This window comes from Balaenoptera musculus, chromosome 10 (assembly GCF_009873245.2).
Source record: "Balaenoptera musculus isolate JJ_BM4_2016_0621 chromosome 10, mBalMus1.pri.v3, whole genome shotgun sequence".
Classification (NCBI taxonomy): Eukaryota; Metazoa; Chordata; class Mammalia; order Artiodactyla; family Balaenopteridae; genus Balaenoptera; species Balaenoptera musculus.
The window spans coordinates 39,016,488-39,027,663 of NC_045794.1; the positions used below are offsets into that span (position 1 = coordinate 39,016,488).

General features: G+C 39.6%; 1 pseudogene; it reads left to right on the top strand.

Moving 5' to 3' along the window:
- The first annotated feature begins 3,182 nt into the window (after positions 1-3,182).
- LOC118902763 lies at positions 3,183-4,569 on the top strand (annotated as a pseudogene).
- The last annotated feature ends 6,607 nt before the right edge of the window (positions 4,570-11,176 follow it).

An 11,176-nucleotide genomic window follows, 5' to 3' on the forward strand; every position in this document is an offset into this window, starting at 1 on the left:
TCCTTAAGACGGGACCAAATGACCAAAAAAAGGAAAATAAAAGACCATAGAACAGATCCACTGGAGATCTCAGATATTAGAGTTATTAGACATGCATTTTACTTTATTTCATTTTCATATTCATTCATCTATTTGTTCAATAAACAGTTGCCTTTTTTCTAGCTTTATATAATTGACAAACAACATTGTGTGAGTTTAAAGCACACAGCAGGACGATTTGATATACATGTATATTGTGAAATAATTACCACAATAAGGTTAACACATCCATCGCCTCATGTAATTACCATTTTGTGTGTGTGTGTTGAGGACATTTAAGATCTACTCTCAGAAAATTTAAAGAATGTAATACAGTGTATTAACTGTACTAGATTAACTAGTCATCATGCTGTACATTAGATCCCCAGAACTTATTCTTCTTATAATTGGAAGTTTGTACCCTTTGACCAACATCTCCTCATTTCCCCCAACCCCTGGAAAATAGTATTTAGAGAGTAAGATCTGGGTGCTAAGTGAGCTTATTGGTATTGTTATGTCATTGCCTCTAGACTCTTTTACCAGATAGAGGTAGGAAAAAATGGGTTTATGCATAATTATAAACACATTCATATAAATGTATTATATAAACAAACAGATTTATCTTCTACCTTTCCATATTTGGTATTCTCTTTTCTAACAGTAAAAACCTTGGCTCCTATTTGTCTCCAAATCCTTTGTAAAATTCTAAAATACATAAAGGCATTTCAGAATTTTTTACCTGTACCACAGTGAGAAACCTATATAACTAGCTATCAATTGTTATTTACCATTATTATTTTTCTTTTAGGATTTAAATAAACTTTATTATTTAGAACAGTTATTTTAGAAATTTAGAGTAGTTATTTACAGAAAATCAAAAAGATAGTATAGTTTTCACATTCCTTGCACCTAGTTTCACCTATTAACATCTTACATTAATACAATATGTGTTAGAATTAATGAAACAATATTGAAAATTATTAATCGATCTCCATACTTTAAAATTTAGATTCTTTAGTTTTTACATAATGTCCTCTTTTTTTGTTGCCCTAGGGTCCTATCCAGAGATGCCACATTATATTGAGTTGTCATGTCACCATAGGATTTACTTGGTTGTGACAGTTTTCTCAGGCTTTTCTTGTTTGTGATGACCTTGATACTTCTGAGTAGTACTGGGCAGATATTTTGAAGAAGTCCCTAAATTTGAGCTTGTCTGATGTTTTCCTCATGATTAGACTGGGGTTATTTGTTTTGGGGAGGAAGATCATAGAGGTAAAGTACCATTTTCATCATGTTATATCAAGAGTACACACTACCAACAAAGTTTATCACTGTTGAAGGTTACCTAGGTCACGTGTCTCAGATAGTGTTTTTCAGATTTAGCCACTGTAAAGTTACTCTTTTTCCTCCAAGTTGACTCTTTTTTTTCATACTTTACTCTTTGGAAGGAAGTCACTATGTGTAGCTCACAATTATGGAATGAGGAGTTATTCTTCACCTACTCGAGGGTAGAGTATTTACATAAATTATTTGAAATTCTACATGGGAGATTTGTTTCTTCTCCCCCATTTTTTTATCTGTTCAGTCATTTATTTATATCACTATGATCTCACACATTTTGTGCTATAATCCAGTACTACTTTATTTGGTGCAAGCCTGCAAGAGATTCTCCATGAGCTGCGACTCAGATCCTTAAGCAGGGTGCTGCCCATCTGTGCTGCCATCTCAGGAGCTCAGAGAAGGGGTCTTATGAAGCTGGGAAGGGAAGCTTCCTTGTTCCTGCTATGGCTGAGAGGGCATGAGGAAGCTAGTTCCAGGAGTGCTGAGAAAAAGCTGAAAGTGGAACCCCAGCTATTGCTGGGGTGATGCAAACAGAAACAGCAAGTAGTCTCCCTTTAGTGCCACAACCTAAGAGGAGTTGGATGTCAAAGAAGAAAATACTTTCCATATTCTGCACATCACAAAGCATAAGGGTGGGTTTAGAGATAAGAGAGAGTAGTTTAATAACCACTACGAGCCTCGAGCAAGATAAATACAAAAGAAAACAAATCTAGGCATTTATAATAAACTACTAAAAACTAAAGGCAAAAAGAAAAAAATTTAAACAGCCTGAGACAAAAGACAAATTACCTTTAAACAGTACTGAGACAGGCTGGGAGCTGGGGCCTGGGACCCCTTGCCGCAGTGATTGCACCTGGACAAAGTCTCCTCCAGCAACAGAATATACAGAAACTATAAGGGGCTGAAAATAACTGCAGGCATGTGCACCTGGGGCAAAACAGAAAGACCAAAACCCAACTGCTACATCTGAGGTGTCAGGAGCAAACACAGGGTACTACCCATGATCCCTGCACACAGCACCACCAAGGGAGTGGGCAGACCACCTAAGCCACCCGCTCGCCTGACCCACGGATCTGCCCCTACCCTCACCCCATTTAAGGGACCAGCTCGCCCTCAGTGAGCGAGCAAGGGCACCTGTTACTTGTTTTCACTCCCTCGTGCTGCAGCACGAGTCCCAGTAAAGCCTTGCCTGAATTTCTTGTCTGGACTCTTATCAATTTATATTGATTAGATAGTCTAAGAACCCAGGTCCATAACCGTACCACCTTTAGACACAGGCAACTGTGGTCCAGGCCTGGACTTCTGTTTTAGGGCTTGTTTGGCTTCCTTCCCACCCATCACTCTTCACAGGGTGAGGGTCCTGCAGAGTCTAGCTGATACACCCACCCACAGCCGGCACACTCTATATCTCCTGCTCCAAAGAGCTGGACCTCAGAAATCCCTGCCCAAACAGCCTCAGGTCCATTTCCGGTTCTCACAGCCCTCTTTCCACAGGAGTGTGCACACCAGGCGTGAGGAGTGTGCAGGGAGCTCGACGGTGTGTGCTGACTTATGGAAGCATGCACTGACTTTCTCAGTTCATGAAAGACCCAACGGTGCGACAAAAAAGAGCCTTGGGTCAAGGACCTCCATTTGTACTTTTTACTCGGGAAATAAGTAAAGACGAGTCTGCCTTCGAAGGAGCCAACTTTAGACTGAAATTGATTTCCCAACACAAGTGATAGAAGCCTTAAGACTTATGGGTTAATATTCTGATAATGATGAAAGAAAATAAATGCAAACTAGAGTTCTATACATCAAAATGTACCTCAAAATGAAAGAAAATGTACCTCAAAAATGAAGGGAGAGCTCCGCCGCCGCCCCGCGCCCGGCGGGTGGGCCCTGGAGAGGCGAGAAGAGGCCCAGGCCCGGCGCGCGGGATGCCCGGTTTCACACCACCGTTTCCACGTGTTGTTTGGCAGCAACAGACTGAGCCCGCTCCTCCAGATCAGGTGGCGGGTGACGAGGAGGGAGAGGACAGGGAGGCAGGCTGGAAGCTTAAAAGGCAGCCCGCCCCAGGACCTCCGGGAGCGTGCCTCTCCCGCTGGTCCCTCCGCAGGGCCAGCCGGCGCCCTGGCTTCTGCGCAGCCGTCCAACAACGCGGGCCGGCTCCGCCCACCTGGCTACACCATAGCAACCGCGATGAAACAGCCTCTTCAAGCTGGTGGAGCGCTTCCTCGACCGTGGTCGGTGCTAGAGCGCATCATGGAAGACAAGCTGATGGCAGACGTCAACACCTGGGAGAGCGAGGAGCAGAAGCGGAACCGGGACGTGGCATCCTGAGAATCATGAACCCCGCAACCACGTGCTGATCCTGTCCTTCCCCATCCTGCCGACGGCGGCTCCCGGGAGATCCCTGAGGGCTACCGGGCCCAGAGTAGCCAGCATTGCACGCCCTGCAAAGGAAGGGTCCGCTACTGTGAAGATGTGAGTGTAGATGAAGTAAAAGCTTTGGCTTCTCTGATGACGTATAAATGTGCTGTGGTTGAAGTACCATTTGACTGTGCTAAAGCTGGTGTTAAAATCAATCCCAAGAACCACACCGATAATAAATTGGAAAAGATCACAAGGAGGTTCACCATGGAACTACCAAAAAAGGGTAGTTTATTGGTCCTGAGGTTGATGTGCCTTCCCCGGTCAGGGGCACAGGTGAGCGAGAAGATTCCTGGATTGCTGACACCTATGCCAGCACCATAGAGCACTTAGATATTAATGCACATGCCTGCTATTAATGGTAAACCCATCAGTCAGGGTAGTATCCACAGATGTACCTCTGCCACTGGCCGTGGTGTTTTCCATGGGATTGAAAACTTCCTCAATGAAGCTTCTTACATGAGCATTTTATGCATGACCCCAGGGTTTGTAGATAAAACATTTGTTATTCAGGGATTTGGCAATGTGGGCCTGTACTCTGTGACATATTTACATCATATTGGTGCTAAATGTGTTGATGGTGGTGAAGCTAATGGGAGCATATGAAATTCAGATGGCATTGACCCAAAGGAACTAGAAGACTTCAAATTACAACATGGATCAATCGGGGATCAATCCATGGATCAAAGTGTGGTGGAAATATTCTCGTACCCACAGCGGGTTCTAAAACAGAGTATCAGGTGCATCCAAGAAAGACATTGTGTAGTTTGGTTTAGTTTACACTATGGGATTTTCTGACAGGCAAATCATGCCCATGGCCACAAAGTATAACCTAGAATTGGCTGCCTATGTCAGTACCATTGAGAAAGTCTTTGGGGTATACAGTGAAGCTGGTTTACTTCTTCACTGCCTTATTTACCTGTAACTTCTGCAAACCTATCAGAAGTTTTGTAACCACAGAAATCTTTTTCTCTTATGGACATTATTCTCAACAAGTCAATCCAAATCAGCCCTTTAAGAAAGCAATTAAGGTTAAGATAGCATATACAGGTTGACGAGTATGAAAGTAGAAATTACCTGTGCCAGAGGGCCATTTGGGATATTTTACCTTTAACTAAAAAGTCTCTTTTCATCTCCTATACCCTCTTGTTCCATAGCTTGTTCTCAACATGTTAGTTACCTGTTGCTTGAGCTGAGTAATCAGTTGCTTGCAATATTTTGCTCTGGCCAAGTCTGATATGGGACCTGCTGTAACTTTAATGCATTTAAGAAGTGGGTGTGTGGCATTTTCAGAAGGTGGCATGATCCTAAAATGAGTTATTGTTATTTCACATCAGCAAAATAACTGAATTTCATGGGTTGCAAACAAATATAACAGTTGTTTCTCTTTATGCATTTTATTCTTTTAGAATGAAATAAGTACATGCTGCTGTAATAAAATTGCCTTTAATTACTTAACAAGCCTAACCTGGAAGCAATGAGTGCTTATAAACATGAATTTAAAAAGTTAGCATTTTTATGACATAAAACAGAATCATTTATAGCTCATCAGTTCTGTATTGTTATCCAAAAACATAAAAAGCTAGATGGATAATTGTTACATTCATAACTGCAGATGATGGAGGCTGTTTTTGTTATGGCTATCTGAATTTACTAAATGTAATTATGACATGTGGTCCAAATGATGCAGTAACCTCCTTATCATGTTAATTAATTTTTCATTTCTCTAACGACCTATTGTTCTGAGTGATTGAACAAGAACTCAAGTAGAGTAACTCAGAAAAAAACTACTTGGTCTCCTTGTCTGGAGTCTGCCTGACAGCTCTAAGCGTTGCCAATGTCCACAGCCCTGCCTGATTTTGTATTCCTTTTGTTTTAGAGGACTCACACGTGCACACAAGCTTAATTAACACAGTGGAGCTTAAACCATTGGATTGGGTGTTTTGTTTGGGATTTTTTGGTTAAGGCCTTTTGAACAGCAGTATACCAATGAAATACTAGACATTATTTATATGGTGAATGAGTCATTTTTTTAAAAACAATAATACTCTTTCAGAAATTTCTAATTACTTTGTAACTGCATGACTTAACCTAGTAATAAAAGTAATAAAATTAATTTAAAGTCTGCCTTTTCAAAAAAAAATGAAAGGAAAATATTTTCAGACAAACAGTAGCTGAAGACATTTGGCACCAGTACACTTTCACAACAGAAATACTGAAAGGATTTTTTTACATAGAAGGAATATGTTCCTAAATGGAAACACTGAAGTAGAGGAATGAATTTAGAGCAACTGAAAGTATGAACATATAGGTAAACTTAAATGAATATTGATCTGTGTAATAACAGTAATGTCTTGAGGCATTACACACACACATACATATGTATACACACACACATGCACACATATAATCAAAATACATGATAATAACCACACAAAATGTTGGAGAGGGGCAAAAAGTGTTAAAACTATGCTGAGATCCTTATATTGCCCCAAAAGTACTATAAAGTACTAATTTATGGGATGCATGTGCTAATATCCAGGGTAACAACTAAAACAAGGGTAAAAGATTGCCTCTTGATAGAAAGAAAAGAATGGAGTGATTTAAAAAAAAAAAAGGTTAATCCAAAAGAAAGTAATAAAGGGGAGAAAAAGGAAAAGAGCAGGTATGACAGTAGTGAGATGGGACGTTAAATCCAACTACATCAGTAATTATATTAAATGTAGATGGACTAAATACTCTGACTAAAAGGTAGAGATTATCAACCAAATGCTGCTTAAAAGAGTTACACCTTAAATATCAGGTACAGAAAGGTTGACAATAAAAGGATGAAAAATGCTACATCTTAAAAATAATAATAAAAAAAGAAACCTTGTAAAGCAGCAATAGGAATCTTGTCAGAGCCTGTCCTTTGTCCTTTTCCAGGGAGAGATGTTAAGAGTTGGAGAGGTAAATCATCAAAAGATTATTGAAGTGGGGTGGCACTTACAATCAATTCTAGTTTGTACAAGATGCAAGATCAATAATCTATCCAGAGGTGCCTTAGGAAAATATGCAGTCTAATTCAAAAGAATAGAGATAGTAGCATTTGAGAAGCAATGTTCCCCTTAGCTCAAACATGCAGATATAGTCCTGAGCCTGGGACCACTGGAGCTGATTTTTTAAAAATTAAATTAAAATTAAATTAATGTTTTTAAAACCCAATGTCCAGAAATCTCTTTAAGAAGGTTCCACATTTACCACTCCTCATTTTCAGGTCAGACACAAATTCACCTAATTGAGCTAGGAAGCCCTTTATGATCTTATCACATCTTTAATAAGAATGTCTGAATCTCCCATTCCAATTGTTCAATTAAGTCACTGTTCTATACGTCTTAAAGGTCCTTAAAATGCCTATTGCCAGGACCTTAAAGGTATTTCAGCTGCTATTTCAGTTAAAGAGTAAGCAAAGACCAAAGAGAAATAAGTCCCTATTTTTATTGAAATTCTTTTGAATCCTTCAGAAACACTGGCAGTGGCCCCATGTCAACCACCTTTTAGCATTCTTGGGAGATTCTCCCCAAGACCAATTTTGGGTAGTTTTTCTCCTATTATCATCCAGGAAATTACATTAGTAACTTCCACAGCAGTGATTTTGGTGGATGACAATGGAATATGTTTTTGTAACAAACATCATTGCATGGCTTGGACACTTCCATGCCTGCTCATATCATGTATCCAAGTGGCTACCTGCAAACAGTCAACCAGGTCACCACCTTGGCATTCTGGTTCTCCTCTGAGCCAGTAATTGGGTTCTTTTGTTGAGCATCCCTATGATCTACTTTAATTTTCTTTCTGAAATTCCATAGGCCTGCCACAGCTGTGTTCTTCACACACAGTATTCTTTAATTGTTCATCCATCAAACTTTTATTAGCTAGACCATTGGGCCATTTGCTATGGCCTAATAGTCTGTGATATCCTGACTTTTGTATGAAGCATTCTATATGAATTAGGACTTTGTTCTAGAGCAAAATTACTTTTGTACTGCTACATGAATTGCTTTCAGTTCAGCCCATTGTGCAGAATACTTTTTGCCTTTTTCAACTAGGAATTTACTGTCTGCTAGGCAAATAGCAGCAGACTTCCATACAAAATGTCATTTTTCAATACTTGAGCTCCCAATGATGGAGCAAGCAGCCTGTTACACTTCAGCGAGAAGGGAGTCATAAGAGTCAGATCATTCACAAGCATGAGTGAGCATTCTGTCATTGATCCTACAGATAGAGAGAGGCTACCTACTCATGGATATGATACACACACTCCATCTCAGCATATTCCTAAGTATAACATTTACATTCTATCAAGGAATTGTGTTGTTCAGCTCTCTCTTTATATGAATGTCTTTCTTAAATCACTCATATCAAAATATATATCTTGGTAATTAATTGTCCTTCAGCCATATGAGCTATTTCCACCACAGCTTAAGAGCATGCTAGTAATTGTGTCTGAAGTGGGTTGCACTTAGTCACAGAATAGTTTTCTAATTCAAAATACCAGTAACTGTCATTGGGTGGCAGAATTAGACTTTTGCTAATAACTTCAATCTGCTTGAGTTTTAGTAGTAGACATGTATAAAATCATCGGTCCATTAGTATTACATAGTCACAGAGGTACAGCTTGTATTATTAATTACCCTTTGACTATTCTCAAAGATTTCCTTTGTTCTTGCTTATTCAAATTTAGGATTTTTTTCTAGTTAACTCTATATGACAGATGACAGGATACCCAAATGTGGTGTGTGTCCACCAGAACCTATATCTCCACAAGACCTTATGCCCTCTTCTTATTAGTAGGACCCACGACAGATAGTAATTTTTTCTTTACTCTTTATGAAATGTCCCTATAGGCCTCCACTTAGGATATCCCCAAATATATGACTGATTTACTTCAGCCCTAAATCAACCATCCTTGACTACTCCTTCACACTATAATTTCCAAATTCTTTTGGCTTCCTCTTCCAAAGAGGAAATTATCATGATATTATCAATGTAATGAATCAACTTACTTTTGAAAGTGGTCAGATCCAAATCTCATCTTTTCAGGTTGTGACAGTATGATGGATATTCAGGTACCCTGTAGAAGCACAGTGATTGCATAATGGAGTCCATCTCACAGGAAGAAGAACTGTACTTGACCTGCTTTCCCGAATGGGGTACAAAAACCAAGTCACTTTAAGCAAATCAGTCACCTTTAACCTGCTGAACTGTCCCCATGTCTGGCATAGCAAAGGTTATGGATAGAAGTACTTTAAAAATTCACTAGTCAACAGTCAGCTGTGCAATGTTTTTCATACGCCATATAGGAATATTATAGAGACAGTTAGAGGAGACTTGCACTCCTTATTCTACTCCTTCTTAATAAGGGCTGAGGTTCACTGTTTTCTTGTACTCAGCTACTGCCTAATAATTACTATAAAAGAGGGTGCAGGCAGTGCTAATGGATCCCATTTAGCATGTAATTGGAACCAAGCAAAGGGTGAACTTGCCCAACATTTGACTACAAGCTGGTAATAGCAAAGCCCTTTACTCGTGCATCACCTCTCTTCAACACCTTTGGGCCAATGTGATGTAACCACCGGATATCTCTCACTTCTCATTTCCCTGTCTACACTTTTACTTGATCTTGGTACCTTCTGCCACAAGATCAGCATACCACCGCAAGGTTTACCTTGGGCCCCTGAAAATTGCTTTCTGATTTCCCTGCAAATATAACAGATATCATGTACCAGAATCCCTTGGGAAGTTAATATGTTTTCAGTGTTAAAAAGCATGGAGAGTATGATGATCCCAATTTGGGGGTAATCATGGACAAATCTAAGAGATGAGATCAAAAAGTTTAGAAATGAGGTTCTCCGTGCCTATATCCAGACCTGCCAGAGCCAGGTGTCTTCAACAACCATATGGTTTTAAATGTAAAAAAAAAAATTTTTTTTTTTTTGCTTAATAAGGAATCATAAGTAAAGGCACCATACCAATTAACACAGCCTGATCTAATTTATCTCCCTCCTTCCCTGGTCCAGACCAACAGAATCTATTTCCACATGTACTCTCTAGTTTTTGCCAATATAAATTAGCAGAATCTTGCAGTTCCCTATGACTGTAAGCCCTCTTCTCTCATATTTCACTTTATAATTGCCCCACTCCACAACCTGAGATTATTCTGGGACCTGACTCCATTTGCAATTCTTGAAGTAATGAGGAGCGGTTTTGAAGCTGGGTTATATGGGGAATTGATATCCTTTTGCAAACTGTAGCGGTTAATGGTGCAGTACAAACTACGAAATCCTCTCTGGTTAGTTGAAGCAGAAATTGAATCTATTAGTATTTATTAGTTAGCTCACAGAAGCTGGTACTCGACTGTTCACCAGGTCCAATTACCATGAAATCATGAATTAGCAGTCCAGTTTGATTTCCTACAGAATATCAAGATGATCAAGGTCTCGTGATAGAGAGTTAGCACACCCTGGATCAAGGGGAATGACGTGAAATTCTGTCCTTCCTACATAAATGTAAATTGCTTTTGTTCCTCTTCCCTGATAAGGGTTTTAAAAATACTTTTGACAGATCAACAGCTTCACATTAAGTGCCAAAGTCTCTGGTGATAGATTTTAGTAAAGAAACCCAATTGGTTGAACAACTCTGACTGGAGCTCACCCTTAATTAACTTTATATAGTGTACTGCCACCAAGTCAGGGACAATGCCAATGAATTAGATAAAATGGAGAAACCTTTTCACCCTTCCATTCTGTGAGTCTTTGAGGGTGGCATTAATCTTTACAATTCTAACAGAATGAGATAATGAGATAACTTGGCTGAAGTTGGAAGGAGATCAGATTCGAGAGCTCCTCTTTGGCCATTCCTACTATAAAAGCTTAAAACCATAGGTCAGAGAACCAATGTGTGAAATCTGCCAGCTCCTAAGTATATCCATCTCAATTACTCTTTAAGGGATCCAGGATATCACTGTTGGATAGGTTCGCAGACCCACAAGACCCACTTTGAGATGTTTTGGGCCAGTACAACATTTATTACCTATCCTACATATTCTCACATTATGACATGAGGACTTGGTGGTGTTTCATGTCCCAGGTGTCAGGGTCCAGCTCAGACCCTGTACACAACAGTCCTCAAAAGATCTAGATGTTTTGCTTTCCTCGGAAGACAGTTACTCTGATGAATGGTTAGAGAAAAGTTTGGGAGAAGAATTAGGATAATATTTATTGAATATCCTGTATGTGATTTGTGGGTCTTCCTTGAGGGTGTCTGGCTTTCCCTTAATTAGTTGGACTCTGGACACTGTAAACATTGAGAAAGTATTTACAGTAATTTTGGTGGCAGAATAAAGAGAGAGGATGACAAGTAATTG